The sequence below is a fragment of the Elaeis guineensis genome, chromosome 7, assembly GCF_000442705.2.
Source record: "Elaeis guineensis isolate ETL-2024a chromosome 7, EG11, whole genome shotgun sequence".
In the NCBI taxonomy this organism is placed as follows: Eukaryota; Viridiplantae; Streptophyta; class Magnoliopsida; order Arecales; family Arecaceae; genus Elaeis; species Elaeis guineensis.
In genome coordinates, this window is record NC_025999.2 from 94,777,342 (window position 1) to 94,798,415 (window position 21,074).

General features: G+C 37.2%; 1 pseudogene; it reads left to right on the forward strand.

Annotated features, from left to right (window-relative positions):
• The first annotated feature begins 3,874 nt into the window (after positions 1 to 3,874).
• LOC105048347 (CLP protease regulatory subunit CLPX1, mitochondrial-like) lies at positions 3,875 to 17,878 on the forward strand (annotated as a pseudogene).
• The last annotated feature ends 3,196 nt before the right edge of the window (positions 17,879 to 21,074 follow it).

Consider the following 21,074-nt stretch of genomic DNA (forward strand, 5'->3'; position numbering starts at 1 on the left):
GGTGGGCTCCTACCTTGGGGAGCACTGTATCTAGCCATCCGATGTATAAATGCTTCCACATCTAAAGTTGCAGTAATGCCAATGGCCCAGCTATCTCACGTGCATCCGATCTACTGGCCCAGTAGAGCATGCGATACAAGAAGGCCAAGATAGTGCTACCCCAACTCAACTGCCTATATGCGTAGAGATCACGTAGCAGGGGTAAGTACAATAACTGCACGTTGGAACCAGACTTATAGATGAACAGATGGCCACCGATAAGGCAAAGAATAAATGTTCGTGCATACCTCTGCACGATCTCATCATCCGATAAGTGGTGGAACGTGTTGCGAAGCTAGTGAAATCTCAGCGAAGATCCTGGTAGCATCGACTCTGATGGTCTAATCCCGAATAACTCCTCACATAGATCCGACTAGATGATCCCCGCAGTATCGATGATGGCAGGCACATGCACCTGTAATCTAAGAAGAACTACAATGTCCTGCAATGTGATTATTGCCTTCTCGCAGGTGGAAAGTGTGAGTATCCTGACACCATCGCTCTACTATGGCTGTGATGAGGGCCCAATCCATCTGTACATTACATACTCTAAATACTTCATAAAAATTAGCCATATGAAGATACTTTCGGAGCCTCTCATATCATCGGCGCGCATAGCAATCGAGCCTCCGTGTCTACAGCGTCGGGGCTCCATGTTCTCTCCAGAATATATAAGATCGCTGTGGTGTCGAGTCTGAAGATACAACATGGTAGGGTTTGTCGGCTCCGGATGAATATTGGAGTCTGAACCTATCATGTTTAAGGCACAAAATAAAAAGACTATCTTACCACTAAGAAATATCAAAGATGATAAGCAACACAAATGATACATAGAATAATTTAAAAAATATTTACATGACATTATTACATAACCAAAATAAAGGGACCACAGATGATACATAAAGTCAGTCTATATAATATAAACAAATACATAAATCAGCACCGTTGGGGACATCTGCGTTAGTTGTGCCCTATCTCTTTGCACAATTCACACCATACAATATTTTGGCGCTCCATTGCGTCCATATCATTTTGGATCTTCCTTGATTATGGACGCCGCTTTTCTTATCTTCTTATGGATGGATGTGGTATGAGTCCAGATGCAGTCCACTCAGACCAATAATGTCGACTCTCTGGGGGATGAAAGGTAGGTGCATATGACTACTCATAACATGCAATAATATAACAATCATCAACGAACTGCTTTCAGTCTAAGTTCTCACTGGCATATATAGCAAACAAGAGGAAGCACGGGTAATGCAGTAACTGTCACTTCCTACATGTGCATGTGCGTGTCTCTAAGTCGACTGTCTGTATATAATCAGGTTCATCAGGGCTATAATACCTTTATTTCAATCGAATCTGATACAAATCCGATTGGTTATTGTACTTAATCATACAATATTCTCCAGACTTCAGCTGGCGTCTATTTAACTTTCATCTAATCTTATTTGTGAATATCCTGTCGGCCTTTCTTCTTCGTACTTGGTCCGAAAGAATGCATGGAGATACCAACTGTAAGTATTAGACTGTTTACACACGATGCTCTATTTAACTCTAGTTGATTTGACAACTTTGAAAGAATGATGGGTGCGAATGGCATATTGTTTTACGGCATGTTGGACTTATTCTTTCGACTCGAATACCATTTCCTTTCTTAACTCTTCATTTCCATCAAAGAATGGATGTTCTGACAATGCTCCATTGGCTGCGGCCTCATCATCGTCGGATGCATCAACTAGTCCAAATTCAGGAACAAGAGATGCCTCATGCGGTGGGATATTCTCTTCTACACTAGACTCCCCACTATCACTGCCATCAGACTCTGCATCATCATCCTCATCTTCATCATCAATAGGATTATGATCCTAACTAATAGCGGCTTCATTTTCAAATAAAGTTGTATCGACTATTGCGGTTCCCAATCCTCTAAGTTCGGTATGTGTTGCATGTGGCGATTAGATGGTACAGGGTCATAAGATTCATATTCCACATACTCCACGATAGTTGCCACATAACTAGAACTGACCCCTGCATCATCAAATGCGGTGCTATATAGATGTTGATATGCAGATTTTGTCCTTACCATGTACTGAAGACTATTAGTTATGGATACTGCTAGTCCACCAATAGTATATACAGAGGTGCCTCCATACTCATATCCAGCTTCATCGATCATTGAAGTTGCATTAGGTAGAGATCCCCCATCTCCAATTGCGCAAGTGGGGAAGATACAGCTTGAGATGCACTCACATGCTGTTCACCACCACCCGAAACTCTTATTGCTGCCGGCTCAATGAAAATTTTTACCGCTAGAAAAATCTTCTGTGATGGGATGCCCAATATGGTGTTCGTGTTCTGATCATCTTCAATAGGTACAGTCAAATACTATCCAGCAGTATGAATCGAAAATCTACATACTAAGAAAATTTTACAATAATTGAGGTTCCATCCAATGACAGTATAGTAGATCCGCACAAATTCTTGATATATTACATTATGGTCCATCATAAATATTTGGATCCTTCCACCATCATAATATGTACCATTAGTATCACGACTGACCTCCAATTCTAATGGAAGATAACAGTGATAAGATTTGGATTCATTTTGTTGGAATTTATTGTGAGAAGTAACTACATGAATATATATTTACTAGGAGAAAGTACTTAATATTTAAAATAGTTTACATAATAAATGTATCATATCATCAACTAATAGGTATAGAAGATCCTATTCCATTCAGGAATTATATTAATTCTATAGGCCAATTACAGTAATCAAATGATACGCAATAAGGGCCAAAAAAATTTTTGACAGTATTTTTTCTTTGTTCTTCCTACACGGTTGAAGATGTATGAGGAGAACTAAAAAAAAATACTATCCAAAATTTCTTCCAGCCTCTATTGCACATCGTTTGATTACTGTAATTATCTATAAAATTAATTACAATTCTCAAACTGTCCAAATTGAAAGTCAATTGATCAATGTACATAATTTTTTCAATTGTACAAAAAAATATAAATGTAAGGACGCCTTAGAATATGTACAATAATCAAAAGATGGGTCTATAGTTCTATATAATGTAAAATTTTTAAAAACAAATGACTCAGTAGAAAATTATTTTGATAATTTATTTATAAATTAATATTATTTTGATAAAATTGCCTTCCTTCTGAAGTTGTTGAAGAAATAAATATATAATTAATATAAAAATAAAATTATAAAAATAAAAAATATCTTTGATGGTTTCTCTGGATGGGAGGTGGGGCAACGCACCAGATAGTCATGGAGGACTGTCGAGAGAAGGAGAGGGGGGCGGGGTGGAGAGGAGGAGGGAGGAGCGGCTGTATGTTGGGGAGAAGAAGGGGGGGTGGGTCGAGAGGAGGAAGAAAAGGCGGCGGGGATTGAGAGGGAAAGAGAGCGGAGGTTCTTGCACTGGAGATCAAGAGGGAGAGGGAGGGTATAGATCTGTTTTTTATTTTCTAAGTGATGGAGAAAGGAGGGAGGAATTTAATCGGAAGGGTTTAGGCCTTTTTTTTTTTTTTTCTTTTTAAAATTTTAAGTCATCCTATCACTTAGGGTGATTTTATAGCTGCTGACTCTACATTTTACATAGTGTGGAAGCACACAAAATGGTCTTATAATAGTGCTCTGATAAATATTCTATCAAGAGCATTATTTTTATAATTTTTTTTAAAATAAATATTAATTCAATAAAAAATCTCAATCAAAATGGAACCGGTGTCAATTATCTCAATTTTTCAAAACAAAATCCGTTGGCCCGAATGTCCATGTTTTCTTGTCCACCCCTATCTCTTTCTCTCCTGTCTCGATGTCTGCCACCTTGTGATCGAGGGCCGTCGGGGCGGCGGCGACGGCGACGGCGGCCGTCCAGTCGGTGTACATTTCCTCCCCCGGATGCACGTTGGCAGGATTTCCGATATCCATAGGAAATGCCGTCGGCGGTGGGACGACTTCCGGTTCCGGGCCCCCGGCTTCTTCCGCCCCCTCGAGTTGGTCTCCCTCCAGGGTCACCTCGTCGACCGGGGTGCCCTTGTCCGTGCCGCGCCCTGGCCGGAGACCACCGGGCGGTCCACCGGGGAGGCACCGGAGATCTGGCAGCAGCACGGGGATTCCGGGGTCTCCGTCCACTCGGCGAGCCTGGGCCGGATTAATGTAATTAAGGTTGGAGGAGGAGGTGGAGGGGGCTCCGGGGCTGGAGGCGGTGGCGGAGGGTCTGGCTCGAAGGAGGCGTATTGGGGCGGTTCCGGTCTCGGGAACAAGTTCCCGCCACCCAAGGAGATCTGCTGAGGTCTCGACAAGTTTGTGACCGGCAGGAGCACGCAAAGAAGGTAAAAATTTTCGAATATGTCGATACTGGTTGTGTTATTGTATGAAAAATCAAAAGTCGATCATTGTGCAGCTCCTTCAGAACCTTGAGCAATTTCATTTGATGTTTTATGTGTTATTTTGTGCTTTGTGTTTTTCTCTTATAATTTCTGCGTTAGTTGCTAAAATTCTTGGATGAAAATTTTAAAATTGATCGTCAGGAACTACTCCAGACCAATTTAATCGGATGTTAAATGGAGTTTTGGTGGCCTTCATAACTGGATGTCTGCATTTTAGATCATTTATTCCTGTCGTAGTCCTGAGAGGCAGACAAAGGTCACAGTCACAGACAAGGGTCGGTGTACTGTGAATTTGGAAGAATTTCCCTTCCTGGCGTTTGCCTGTCTTGTACTTGGGAGGCCGACTGCTTTTCTTTGCATTGCTTTCTCATTTATTACATTAAATTTGTTAATGATCATGGATCCTCAAACATGAAACACAAAGTCAACTGGTCACTATTAATTACATTGTAGTTGTATCATGCATGAGCGAACTTTTAAAAAAAATTATATGACCATATGTGTGCCCTGCAGGTACTCTCTGTGGCAGTGTACAATCATTATAAGAGGATATATTATGAGTCCTTATCAAAAGGGTTAGATTCTCACCAATCTTAGTACATTTTGTATTGCAGAAACATGATCATTTTTTTTCTTTTTTTTTTTTTTTTACAATTTAAATCTGTTTGGTAGATTGTGAAGCGATTTCTGGGGCCTTTCATGATTGAATTCACATCATTATGCTGAATCTTAGGTCCACAGGTGATTCCAATGAACATGAAGCTAGTACAAATGACTCTGATATGGTGGAACTTGAGAAAAGCAACATTCTTTTAATGGGCCCAACAGGCTCAGGTATCTAAATCTGCTGTACTTTTCAAATATTTGTGTTATTATGTTTTCGTATTTATTTGAGTTGGTATGCTAATGACCATGCTAAGTATATGACAGTTAGCTAACCTCTCAAGATCCTATGGCACCTGTAGGTTGTCCTTGTCTGGCTTTTGGATCATATCACCTTCTATTGCTAGCCATGTTTGAATGTTTATTACTACTATAAAAATTGAAACTTTAAGTATAGAGTAAGGGATTACTTCCTTTGCATTTTGGCTTCAACTAACACTACCCTTAAATGTAAAAATATTGAACAATCTATTTTATTTTATAAACCAGAAGAACATTTTTTTCAATCTAATCGTAGCCTCGTGCATTGGAATTAGAATGAGCCTTAACATGCTCTAATAATGAGACTCTATTAGGATCAAAGATTTATGCCATGTTGGAGACTTGGGGCTATCATGGTCCATCTACTGCAAATGTTATTCTTTCTCTTTCTCACTTGTTTTCTTCATCCCGAAGAGCTTTTGATTTTGTTAAGATTTATTTTTGATCAGAAATGCAAAATATGATCTCTTTGATTAACTCTCGATCAGTCTCCCAATTGTTTGTTCCTTTAATCCACAGAAAATTGGAATTAACTTTATATCTATTCAAGGACCCAGATTTTTTTCGGTCTATGGTGATGCAATCTGTTCTTCCTTTTTGTAATGTAGAGATGAAGCCCAACCACTGAGAAGAGCCAGTCTCTCCCAAGATTTTGATTAACTTCAGATCTAGTTGTAATATAGGGATACCAAATTTAGTTCCTGTCAATTGGTAAGTGGATATTAGGCAGCAGATGAGATAAATCTGAGCTAATCTTCAATCACTCTATTACTAAATGCACTAAGAATCTCCTTATTGGATAACTGCCGAGATCTTTCATTTCCTTACTTGAAAATCTGGCATATTGGATCCTCAGTTTGCATTTGGGGGGGGGGGAGGATTGATGTAATGTTGTACATGAACAGCATGCACGAAATGTTTACTGGACTAATTCTTACAATCCTGGTAAAGCCTGATTATTTTTGTGCTAGTGATAGTTCTCACTGGTAACCTATCTCTGATTTTTACACAATTAGTTTTTTTTAATATATCAAATCTGTATATCATCTAATAATGATATCGCATTATTTGAGATTCTTGTTTTTGCTTAGTTGACACCTAAGGGGCTTGCCTGTGTTTAGGTGTAAATATGTGAGGGCATAAGTGGAAGTTGTTTTATGCTGTATTCACTTCTCTGATTTTGAGAGAAAAATGAGAGACATACTTGTTCCAGTCCTGTATGCTTGTTTTTCACTTATGTCCTTGTAACATTTCTTCAAAGACAGGGAAAACATTATTGGTAAAAACATTGGCTCGATTTACGAATGTACCCTTTGTAATAACTGATGCAACTAGTCTCACTCAGGTAATTTTCCATATCATATAGGAGTCTGATACCATATTTTTACTGTCATTTGGCAGTATGACAGAACTAATGAAAACAGTTATATGGATATGCTATTCTTGTGTTTCCTTGGCTTCAATAATTGTTATTCCAACTTTATTTGACTGTCAATTCATCTTTGTAGATAACAGCTTTTTGCACCCTCTTCTGTCTTTCTTGCTGGAAATCAGTTGTTTCTTGTGGAACAATTTTTTACAACATAATTAATATAAATGCTAAAAAAATTATGACTATCTTTTCAACATGATGCATCATATTTTTCCTTCATTGATTTGGAATGTACTTGTTGATTCTGGATTGTAATAGGCTTTAGAAAAAAATTGATATGAATATAGGATAAGTAGGAATTACCTTATGATATTCCAGTCATGCATCACTTTGTCAATTACTGAATTTTGGCATGAAATTTGGCATTAGAATTCTTATTGCTTTATCCAATCTCTTTCCTATGCACGATGCTCTCTCAATTGTTACTTGTAAAACATGAGACATTTTGTTGTAGAAATGGATGTTCTAGATTTTGTTATGTTCTCACAGCTAAACTTGCTGGATCAGCTGTTTGGTATGACTGGTATATTGCTATGTGCAGGCAGGATATGTTGGTGAAGATGTGGAATCTGTATTATACAAGCTTCTAGTGGTACTTGTCAAGCTTTTCATGTGAAAGTATCTTAAATATAATTCCTTTACTTTTTTCCTTTAAACATGTGATTCATTCTTTGCTGGTCAATTTACCTATAACTGATACTTCCATTTATATTACTGTACTTGTTGAGTTTTGTTTGCAATTTTGCTGATCTTATGGGCGACAACTCTCTGATCATTGAGAATATTGCTATTGCAAGCTTGATATATGTTACTTAATTTGCAATCAAATTGCATAACTTAATGAATTATGGCGTCCTTGCTGCCTGGGGTTTTAGGACAGAGGATATTTGAGACAACCACCATACAAAGTCCTTTTGAATATTGTGCTGACTTGTATTGGGACATGCATGTTAGAAATCCTCTTACTTTCTTTTTTGTTGAGGATGGGGGAGGGGGAGTAAATGTATTGGCTTGGTGGTGGATCTTTTGTCCTGAATTGCATTCTAAGGATTGTGCCCTTAATCACAATGTCAGATCATTTATTTGTTTCATCATAACCACCGAGCAGCAATTTCCATTGCTGTCCAATATATTTCATTTCTACATCTTGCTCTAGCTTCCATGCCCCTTATTTAACTTCAAGTTCCAGTTTTTACACAGTTTCCGAATGTATCAATTGTATTAGTAGAGACTCTGCAACTTCAGCTAGTAGATGTAAACATTACATTTAAGTACTTGAACCTCAGTTTGTGTTCATAATGGGAAAAAGGGCGTTTGCCCCGCTAGGGCGCTCTTTTTCCTGGGCAAATCATATAGCACTTGAACATGGAACTATTTCAGGGTAACCTCAAGCAAAGAAGCATAATCTTTCTTGTGATGTGCTTCAGCTGGGTGGGCAGAGTCTAGAATAATATGCAAGAAATGCAAGGGTAGATTGTTTTTCCTGTAAATGTCTTGTGGTTACTTGCTCAGTACTTGGCAAATCTAATTCTTTAATTTGGATTCACCTGGTTTTATTATGTTCTTCATTGCTTTCAGACTAGGTTTGTATGCCCTGAATTTACATAACTCAAGCTCTATTTTTTTTTTTAGCTTGGGGTTTTTGTTAGTTGATGACTTAGTTTATGTCAACTATGAGACTATACATTGAAAATGCCAGTAAGCATTTTCAAAACAACCACTAGATCTTTGAACCTATAAATTATGCGTTACTAATCTGAGTTGTTGTTACGTCAGGCTGCTGACTTCAATGTAGCGGCTGCACAGCAGGGCATTGTCTACATTGATGAAGTTGATAAGATCACCAAGAAGGTTTCTGTTAATCTTGTTGGAATGCATGCTACAATTATTCTATGTACTTTCTTTGCAGTAAAGACTTTAACTTTTTAAATTGGGCAGGCTGGGAGCCTCAATATTAGCAGAGATGTATCTGGCGAAGGTGTTCAACAGGCATTATTGAAAATGCTTGAAGGAACAGTGAGCATCTGAACACTCATTTGAATGCACATGTTGCAATCTTTCTCTTATGATCTTTATCCAAAGTTGATTTTTTCTATTTACAGAATTTTTCATGTATTACTGATTATATGAGACTCTGAAAGTAGAAGCAAAATTGTTCTTGTCGATAGAAAACATTCTTTTGATCTGATGTTAGGGTTTCTCACCCCTACAGCCCTACCTGTATGGTGTATGATCTCTACATTGGCAAGTTCTATGGTGCTGCCGGAATTACAACTGCTACTTGAGAAACAAGTAATTAACAGGACTTTAAAAGTGGGCAAATCTTTGGCTCTAGTTATTACAACTTCTCAAAGACAAGGGATTCAAGAAATTAAATTTGGCTACCCAGCACCTATTATTTCTGCTGACTGCTGAGTTCTGACCTCATCTTTTGCTTAGAATTTGCCACAATTTTCAGGTGTCATAATGATTGAACATGATGATATCATAAAACAAAAGTAAAGGTAATTTTAACGAACTTCAACTTTATAACTTGTATGCATAAATTGGACATATGTACATCAAGTTATGTAAAGAAAATGCCTAGCCTTACCTTAAAAACAGAATCAAACCACAGTAGGGCTCCTCAAAGGCATCGCTGATTCAAGACAGACCATCTTACTGGAAATATAATTTGAAAACATCTGAAGCCAGCCATGCTTAGACGGTAAAAGAGCAGAGCTTGAGCAACTCAAAACAGCTCATGTAGGAGATCTAGTGGGAACACTAAAGTTCCTCAAGGATTTCATATGTATCCCTTGAGCTAATTTCATTTGGAGTGCACTCTTCTATAAGTAAATCACATAGGTTTTAGTAATTATGATATAACTCTACTTTATGAGAAATATCATATATTTGAACATTATCAAACAAAGAGCTTGAACCTGCCAAGCCTGGCTTTAGAGTGGTTCATTTACTATTTAAGTAGGCCAAATTTGAGCTGAACAAGAGAATACTCACAAACAGCTCTCATTTGACAGCCCTAGCAAATGAGGCTGGCCCCGCAACCGCCACCCGCCGCACCCCCCCCCTCCCCCAACCAAAAAGCCCCCCACCCCAGGGGAGAGAAAAACGCACCCCCATTTGACTGAGTAGTAATGAAGTGCACTAGCAAAAGTTATCTGTTCGTGAGTCACATAGATAATAGATAGAATATGTGATTGCTAGGGAGATCAAAGTCATCCATTCTCTTTCATGTTCATTGCACCGCCCAATACTGGTAACCTAAAATGTAAACAAATATGACATTGTCATTAGCATCCACTTTGTCGCTTTCAGCTTAAGTCATATCAAATGGAGTACAAATAGGATTATAGTTTCAACCATTTCTTGTATGATGTTTGCAAACATAAAAAAATTGAGTCTATGCTGAATTACTAGTACCTTAGTAACATGAGAATTTTTCTTAGTTGTTATTATATAAGTTTTCTTATGAATCTAAATCGCTTAAAAGATTTCTCATCATCTGATTTGGTGTAAGCACAACCTTTGCTTATAAAACAATGGTTGCGGCTTGCATTCTATTCTAACAGAAATTTTCTGGCCACAAAGGGCACAAAAGGTCAGCGGTATCAGTTCATGATTGTAAACTTGAACATCGTTTTATAAATATTCATAAGGATAATCAGCTAAACTGGGTTTACTACGTACCGAACAGATGATCATTTTGGTTCACAAACCATAAGTTCTTGAACACTTCTGTTGAACTACAGTTAAGTGTGATCTGTGACCTTAATATTCTGATCAGGAATATTAGTCAGCTTTGGATGGACTGCTTAACATTAATTATGGGAGCTTTGGCAAAGAGTTGCTTCTAGGTGGCAATCTTTCCAAGCATTAAAATTTATTTCAAAAGAAGGCCAGCATTTTTAGTGGCAATATGGAATGTGAATATCCTTCTGGTTTCAAAAGGCTCGGTCCAAGACTAGCTATGTGAAAATTATTGTTAATCTCATATAGGGGTTTAGTTCATATGCAGTGAGATTTAAATCCAATTGACCCAGATTCAACCCATAGTTCTCCACTGAGCCTTGTAGAGGTTTCCGATATGATTTCCTGGATCCAAATTTGAAATTGTGCATCAGATTGGACCTGTGTTTTTGGGTCACCAAGACCATGTACTGGCTATTTTTAGGGGTACTACTCCCTTCATGCAGACTACTTTCATTAGATGTTAATATTAGGTATATTATAGATCTGATCGAGTAAGTAAGATGGCTGAAGCAATCTTAAAAAACTAGCAAGATGGGGATGAGATCATTTTCTTTTGTTTTCTTTTTTCAAAAAAGTGAATTCCATATCATGACAAGAGTCTGATGTAAATGTTTAGCCCTCATAAGATATCCTTACTGCAATCGCCATGCCAAAATCCTATGTTGGAAGTGAGATCCTCCTTGGATTTCCTTTTGTTTGATAATAAGATCGGGGAAGATATTTTTGATTATTTTCTCCATCAACTTTTGCGTCTGATTGTAAATGTGATATAGAAGCACTATATTTTTTTTTAAATTTAAGAAATCAATGGTGGAATAGAAGTGGTATTTATAGTGAGCTTGATCTATTCTCTTAATTGAATATAGATTTCATTTCAGGATTTAATATTTTATTGGAGATTTTGTGGGGTCCATTCTCTAGTTTTGAACGTTCAGAGAAACTCTGTATAAGGTTGCCCTACAAATCGGGATGTGGAATTAAAGTGTGGGGAACTTCATTCTGGCTGAACAAGTCAAGTGGTTTGACAAGGATTGAATGACAAAATGATGACTTACTGGTGGTTGATATGGAGAAAATCACTGGAAAATTTAATATTTTCCTATGTTTTGGACATTTTGGAAGTAGATAGCTCTAGTTCTTTCCTTAAGAAAATCTTTTATTTTCACCATAACATCAGATATATGAGTTTCAACCTATCTTATCCTTTGAAGAGAAAACAAAGCATGAAAGTAACATCATTTTATAGGCTTCTTAACACTTATTTTCTAAAACTAATTTAGATACTTCTTTGACAACAAGAATTTGGTTCATGTGATATCATTAAGCTCCCTATCTTTTGGATTTTTGGTCTCCTAAACAGCAGCAGACTAAAATCCTAGTGTTATTGATTGCAGGAGTGGTGAGGGATTTGCAGGGCATTAAGATTCCTAAAATTTGGTAGCCACTGTGGGCATGGATATTGGTTTCGAGTTGGAAATTAAACTCAACTGCCAGGGTGTTATGCTGGCTTCACTAGAAATCTATAATCGTGCTTTTGTTATTTTTTCAGCCTAGTTGATAGATCTGGACTTCTTTTCTTCATCCTTCTCTTTTTGTTTGGTTTGCTTACAAATGCAGTACCTAGCATGATACAAAATTATCTATAATGTTCAATATTTTCATTCTGGGCTACAATATTTTAAGCCTCCAAGGTATGTTTTTCTTCCTTTTGGATTTTAATTTTGTCTCTTGCACTAGGTTGTTAATGTGCCTGAGAAAGGAGCTCGGAAGCATCCAAGAGGTGATGGTATTCAGGTATTTCTTTATTCAATGTCAAAAACTTATTGCGATATGAAATATCATCCTTCTGCTGATAGACAATTAAATAATCTTTTTGTCCTCCCAATTCATGCTTAATATGCCTCTTTGTTGAGTTGAATTTGAATGCCTTGTTGCTTAAGAGTTCTTATTGCACACAGCCTTTATAGCATTAAATATTTAGTTTGTTGTCCTTATCAAGATCTATTTTGTCCATTGAGATCTTTAGGAGACTTGATGCCTTGATGGGCTTCAAAATGAATGCATGTACTTCATTTTCTTGGAAAGTGGCTGAGTTGGTTCATAACTTCAAATAGCTGATTAGCACCCATGCAGATTGTTCAAAGGTAGAGAGTGCAATGTAAACTTAAACATACCCATGGTTCACCAAGTCGGTATTGGAGGGCAGACAATATTCGAGATAGACTCAAATATCAACTGAGATACGCGAGCTCAAGTTGGAGCTTGAATTTGAACCTTAGACTGTTAATAATATATATTATAAATAAAAATAATATTATGAAAATTATATATGAATTTGAATAAGCTTGCGGGCTTTCGAGCTGAGTATTTTGCTGCTCGAGCTCAACTTGAAAAACTATTTGAGCTATATAAGCTCGATTATAGCCGAGTCGAGTCATGCTTAGACTCAAGTTGAGCTTGAGTAGCCCATGAGCAGATCGACTCATTTGCACCTAATTGGATCTCATTGATTGTATCAAAAGACTTTGTCATGAAGAATGGTGATGTAAATGCCATATTCAACTGAACTACTGCAGCTAATATTGCAGCTAAAATGAAAAATTATAGAAATAGATCCACATTCAAGTAATCCTTCACATAGATGGATATCTTTTGCTAATTTATTGGAGATAATGTAGCAATTTTGACTTCAGACTGTTCGTAATTGTTGAAGCCAATAACTTCATAAAGTTACGTCATCATAAAATAAATCTTTCGTTACAATAATCTTATCATCTAAGCACAATTGCTTAGATTTCGCTCATTTTGTTTGAGCCCCTTAAAAGAATCAATTTTGTTTTGTGTAAATAGAGGGGAGAAATACAGCAGACAGAACACTCGTTGTTGTAGCCAAACAATTCTTGACTGGGAGAACCAAAATAAATGGACACTTGTTAACAAATAAATTAATATGATAGACCTAAGATTGAGAATTGAACTCTCTCTATGCTACCCTCCATTGCAGCTTCACACGCATGACATGCACACAAAATGAGCTCTCTCTCTCTCTCTCTCTGTGTGTGTGTCTCTCTGTTGGTTTGTCTCTTTCTCTGTCTCTGTCTAATAACCACTAGAGCTAGGAGTTGCATCCATGTTCAATCCACGGTGCTTGGTTATCCAGACATCTCATTGTTGAAGTTTGGTGCAATAATTAGGTGAATTTCAAAGATCAATCTTGTGTTCAATATAGAAAAATGGATATTGTATTGAAATTGCACAGTGCAATTTTGCAAATTTTATGACATAAAGCTGTATATGAACAAAAATGAGAAGGTCAATTCCATAAGCAGCTAGAATATGGCGATTTTTATTTCCACGATTGATGGTTAAAGTTAGCATCAAGGTCTGCAAAACTGATACCTAGAACCATACCGGTACATTACTGGTTCGATACGGCATACATTCCTGACCAAGACATGCTTCCAATATTTTTTTTTTCTCACTCTTAGCCATTGTATTGCCTGAAACAGGGTGCTACATGTTGGTTCTGCCCAGTTTGGATCGCTATGGACTAGTTCGGCTTATATATTGAACCGAACCAATACCAATACCTTACCAGTAAGGTATGATGAGTACGACAGATCTTAGTTAGTATAATTTTCTTTCATTTGATTAACCATGAAGGAAACAGAATGAGTGTGAATGGTTTGGTTCTTTTTGCAATAGAGTTGATGCTGAGGGAAAAAAAGAAAACTATTCTTTGGCATTTTTATGTGATTGTTAGGTTGTTGTTCATGCATTAAATTTTTAGGAAGATTGAATCTAGAAGTTGTACCAAAATTATTGTTCCCATCAGAGAAATACACCATGTAGCTTGCAACAACCATTTTAGATCTTGATCCATGATGTTCCAGTTTGATGTTTTTAAGCATTCAGCATTAATAGAAAAAGTAAATGCTTTTGCGTCTGGCTTTGTAAATTTTTATGTCATTTACTATCTACATATGATGCTTTTATCATTAATTCTTGTCATTTTGCAGATTGATACTAAAGGTATACTCTTCATCTGTGGAGGTGCCTTTGTTGGCTTAGAAAAAACAATTTCAGAAAGGTTATCATAGCTATACAAAATATAGATTTATATGTTTCTATTCATTGTCCTTGGGACCTTGTTGAAGTCTGGAAAGTCAAAAAATTGTTCTATCTCATGCCAGGCGACATGATTCTTCCATTGGCTTCAGAGCACTAGTGCGTGCAAGCATGCGGACTGGCAATGTGACAAATGCTGCAGTAGCATCCTCCTTGTTAGAATCAGTATGTGCAATACACTATAGGTTGGAGGATCACATCCCTCAGGAATATCCTGGTTTAGTGCTTATTTAGAAATATCTCAGGCAAAGTTCCATGAGAAAAAAAGTCATTTTGTTCAAGTGGAAAGTGGTGATCTCATTGCATATGGTCTGATACCAGAATTTGTTGGAAGATTTCCGATACTTGTTAGTTTGTCTGCTCTGAATGAGAATCAACTTGTTGAGGTAATCTTCGTGTTGTGCAACATCATTCCTTGTTCCTATGCACATGATGTTACTGATTTGTTACTTTTGCTCAGGAAAAAAGAAAAAAATTATGTTGCATCTTTTTACACAATATCTGTTTTGTGCTTGATAAAACTTTTTTCTGTGGCTACAATAGATGCTGTTGTTTGTCTTCATAATCATGCTTCTGTGTATCATAATAACTCAAGCCACAACTGATTACGAGTGGATAAGCTCTCATGACTAACTTCTAACCACTGGTTTCTTACTATTTATATCTCAGGTTCTTACCAAACCAAAAAATGCCCTTGGAAACAATACATAAAGTTGTTTCAAATGAATGATGTAAGTTTCAACTTTTTCATTTTTTGTGTTAAATATTCAAGCTGATAACGTGCTGTTAGTAGCCCTTCCTTTTTTTCAGAATGATGTCTCTGAAGAGCTAAGATACCGTTTCCTGTTCTCCAGGTTAAGCTGCATTTTACAGAAAAGGCTTTGCAGTTAATTGCGAAGAAAGCAATGGCTAAAAATACTGGGGCTCGAGGCTTGAGATCAACATTGGAAAATATGTTGACAGAAGCAACGTATGAGGTGTGCAGTTCCCCCTTTGATATCTCTATTTCAATGTCTTATACCTCTTTCTACGTTTCTTTGTTCTTGTCATATTTTTTTGCTTGCATTAACATGTAAAATGACTTCTACAGATCTGAGGGGAAAATAATGAACGACCCTTAAAACTCCACAAACAACACACCCAACAACAAAGCTTTCTATGATATCATGTACCCTTCCCTCAGTACTGAAACATTAACCATATATATGGAGTACTATGATCTACTTACATATATAAAAGGGCAGAAGGAACATCCAATGTCATATTTTTTTTTCCTATTATGGCATCTTGTATAGACTCGCGCATAATGTGATTCATATAGCTCCTTGGTAATGATTTGTGAAATTTTGGTACGTGCCTTCACAACTCACAAAGGTGTCCATTTTCTTTGGGAACTATCTTCTTCATTAGTGTTGTAATGCAGCCCGATATGAACCAACAGATAGTTTGGTTGATTCTCTTTTTAATTGGTATTTGATGTTTACTTCTCTTCACTCCTACCAATATGTCAAAAATTTTGTCATCTTCGTGGATTCCTGACAAAAGAACAGGGAAAGAGAAAATAGATGCTGTGGTGGTTGATGAGGAATCTGTTGGATCTATAGACTCCCGTGGATGTGGAGCAAAAATTCTTTGTGGTGAAGGAGCATTGGAGCACTATCTTTCTCAACAAAATCTGAAAGAAGCAGAAGTATGTTCCAGTAACGCTTATCGTGTATACATTGCTTTCTCTTTTGATAATGCTAACTTACCAGAGGAACATGTTTATCACATTCTGCATTGTTTTTTGACCATGTAGTTTTGCACATGGGACTTCTACATTATGTGTTGGTGATCAATTGACATCCACAATGATTGAGAAAGATCCTTTCCTTTTTATTTTTCTTTAAATATAAGATTCAATTTGCAGTGTCCCAACTTCCATAGGTGGGACCCTCCTTATTCATCAATTAGTATAATTGCCACGCTTACTCGTCCCACAAAATGACAGGAAACTTTTTAAGTGTCCATGTCTTAAAATATGTGATTTATTAGCTTATAACTTAAATCATATTCCTGTTGGTTCATTGTAATTTTCTATAGCCAGTCTAATCTGAAGTTTTGATGGGATGGTGGGCCATGGCCATGATTTAGTGGCTCTTTACTTGGACCATCCAGTGCTGTGGTTTGGTATCATGGTTCTGATATGAAGCTTTGAATTTAATTCAACATCTAGAATAAAATTAACTCTCATGCGACATCCTTGGAATTGTGCAACTGAGCTGCTCAAATAATATGGCACTCTAGTCTTCGGTCATTTGTGTTTTCTTTGATGGCTTTCTTATTTGTTCATTGTTATGTGAAAGGCTGCTTAATTGTGATTTGTGATGTCATAGTTAACAGCTAGAAGATCCATTCAAGTTCATATAATCACAGCATGCCAGGTCGTGTGGTTTCCCTTCCACACTACTGATGAGTCTCAGTTGTTTCGTAATGAAAAAGACATTCGTAATGGTTTATCTTCTTATGTTTGTTATCTACAAAACCTCTCCGGCATTACACTCTTCATGTTTGCTTGTTATTTTGTTGCAGACGATCTTTGAGAGATCCGAGGCAGAATCTGAAGTTGTACTGGAGCTTTCGTCCAGAGTTGCTAGCATGTAAAACATTTAGCAACTGTATTCCACATAAATTTTATTTATCTGTATGATGTTTTAATTTGAATTGGCAGCCCATTCAAATGTGACATTTCACCCATATAAAAATGAAAGCAACATGCAGGCTTCATGGCAATATAAGATACTGATTATTTTCAGAAACGAGCGGCAATCATCTTCCAGTGCCAACTGGTTGGGACCTGTTGAGGATTTGACGGGCTGCAGAAATGAAATATATTTGGAACTTAAAATTGAACCTGGGTTGTTTATAATCTGCTTTACAGGTTGGACTAGAAACAAAGTGGTTGTGCAGGTTCATATTGAGATGAGGATAAGTCAGAGGCTTATTAGTTGCGTTTGGTGCATCACCAGACAATCTTAAAAGATAATATAGATTATCATCAGGATAGATTGTCATCATTAAATTATCAATAATATTCATTACCATGTTTAGTACATACGGATAATGTTGCAATAAAATTATTGAAAATCTTGATTGGTATTGTTTGTTGTGACAATCAGAATACGGATAATGTAATATCAAATTCTCAAAATATCTCTAATATTTTTATCTTAGTATTTTTTTTTGATAAGAAATAATAGGAATGATATGGGTGTGGTGGTGGCGGCACAGAAAAATGGTGGATCGAGGGGTGTGGGAAACCATGGGTATTGGGGGGCAGGCGGGGGGGCAGACGCGTGTGGAGCCGTAGGGTGGTGGGGATGGGTGTGGAGGAGCAACAGGAGGTGGGGACAAGAATGGAGGAGCCACAGATTAGGAAAGAGAGATGGAGGAGTCATGGGTCGGGGGCATACGTGGGAGGGGTGGGGGTTGAGGGAGGAGGATTGGGCAATGGGTTTTGTGTGATTTTTTTGAAGAATAATTTTATCCAAAATTTTTATTACAATATTGTCAAAAATGTGATAATCTAAATAGCCATCATTCTTTAAGACAATCTCAATTATCAAAATAATTTAAATTATCATCCAAATAATTTAGATTATCATTCAAAAAATATATTAAATGTAGTAATTTAAATTATTATATTAAATTATCAGCAATTTGAATAGATTGTTAACTATCAAACGCAATCTCAGTTCTTGAAATTATGGATGATTTGCCGGTTTTGGATGCATAATTAGAAATTCAGTTTAAATTCTGAGTGGAATTTAGGAATAGACTCATGCACTGACAAGGAGTTGAGAAACTGGATTGCTTCTCTCCATCCATGTCCATGGTGGATTGCTTCTCTCCATCCATGTCCATGGTGGCTTCATTACGAAACCTAGCAAAGCCATTCATGTGAAGATGTGGACAGTCTTTGATTGCCGGCTTGCGAGCCGAGCTCTTGGCTTGTCCTATTACATGGTATGATTGCCCGAAAACGCCGTGGCTTACAGGTCGTTGGTGATGTTGAGATATCAGGGGAAATGGATGCACGCAAAGGCCTGTCGGGGTGGCTCCTACTTGGGTAGTAATCAACGGAGGCCCCACTGGAGTGGCCAGCAGAATCTAGTCCCCAAGTGGTTTGTGTTGGCTTGGTTCTATGGATGATCAAGGCATAATTGATCCTAGCCTATAGGCTAAAATTAATTTAGAATTTTTGGAATAGAAGCTAGCTTGATCGGGCTTCTATGATAAACTTTGTTACAATAGACACAAAATAAGGCGCACACACACTTGCACAATCACACAGAATAGAGAAGAGAAGAAAAATGGACGCAGGATTTATGTGGCTCGATTGTAAAACCTACGTCCACGGATAAGATATGAGAGAAAAAATTTTACTATAATGAAAAGAGAGAGATACAATTACTCAAAACTTTCTAAACCTTAACCCCAGTGTGATTTTTCAAATCTCTTACAAAACTACCGAAATCGACAGAAAATACGATATTTGTACTGGTGCATGCCCTTCGCTATCATCACAGATTTTACAAAATATTCCATTCGGATCGCAATATGGGCTCTTCGGGTCGGGTCGGGTTATAATTTGAACCCATGAAAATATCTAAAATTCAAGCCACATTAACAATTCTTTTCCTTGGCTTGAATTCCCACTATCATCAATAAAATCATCTCAACACTCTGCCTTACCAAATACCCTCGCAAGGGTGCTACCGAGCACTATAAACACCAACCAAGTCTAGGCAATGCCTAAACTTACTAACTGGGACGATCTTGGTCATCATATCTACCGGATTATCATGTGTAGAGACTTTCTGTACAACTACAGTACCTTGTGATACAATGTCCCAAATGAAGTAATATCTGACATCAATGTGTTTTGTTCGCTCATGATACATCTGGTTCTTTGTGAGATGAATGACACTCTAACTATCACAAAACACTGTTGGCTTGTTCTGTATCAATCCAAGATCACTTATTAAACCTTGTAACCATATAGCTTCCTTTACTGCTTCTACTAGAGCAATATATTCAATCTCTGTGGTAGACAAAGCAACTGTAGCTTGCAATGTTATCTTCCAACTGATAGCACTATTAGAAAGAGTAAACAAATAACCTGTCAGACATCTCCTCTTGTCTAAATCCCCTGCAAAATCTAAATCCATATAGCCAACAATTGAAGCACTCATCTTGGCCCTATCGAATGTCAGACCAACATCTGTAGTACCCTTTAAATATCTTAGAATCCATTTCACTGCTTGCCAGTACTCTCTCCCAGGATACGCCATATATCTATTCACAATACTAACTGCATGTGAAATATCAGGTCGAGTGTAAACCATAGCATACATGATGTTACCCATAGCACTCAAATAAGGAATACTAGACATGTGCTCCATCTTCTCATTTATTTTAGGTGACATATCTGCAGATGACTTAAAATGAATAGCAAACGGAACAGTTATAGGCTTAGCATTATTCATGTTGAAACGCTGAAGCACTTTCTCAACATAGGTCTACTGAGATAAGAAAAGCTTTCCAACATTTCTATCCCTGGTAATCTTCATTTCCAAAATTTTCTTTGCAGCAGTCAAATCCTTCATCTCAAACTTATCACTCAACTGCTTTTTCAGTATATTAATCTATGATATGCTTTTAGTAGCAGTAAGTATGTCATCAACATACAACAGCAAATAGATAAAGAAATCATCTGAAAGTTTTTTATGATACACACAACTATCATATGAGCTACGGATAAAGCCATTACGAACAATGAATATATCAAATCTTTTGTACCACTACCTAGGTGATTGTTTTAGACCATATAAAGATATTTTGAGCAAGCAAACGTGATTTTCCATATCTGGAATGATAAATCCTTCGGGCTGACTCATATATATTTGTTCCTCCAGCTCACCATGCAAAAATGCTGTCTTCATATCTAACTGCTCGAGCTCTAGATTATGAAGAACAATCATAGCAAGGACTCTGATGGAACTGTGTTTCACAATTGGAGAAAATAGTTCATTGAAGTCAATCCTCTCTCTCTAAATAAAGTCTTTAGCTATCAACCATGCCTTGTAATGAGGTGCTTCTACCTCTGGAGTGCCTTTCTTTTTCTTGAAAATCTAGTTGCAGCCTACCACTTTCTGTCCCTTAAGCAATGTCACAAGCTCCGAAGTTTGATTCTTGTGAAGAGATTCAATTTCTTCACCTATAGCACTGACCCACTGATCTGCATCTGAACAAGAAATAACTTCTCTGTAATTGCTTGATTCATGCACATCAACTGTCTCAGCAACTGACAAGGCATGCGCAACTAGATCTGCATATGCATATCT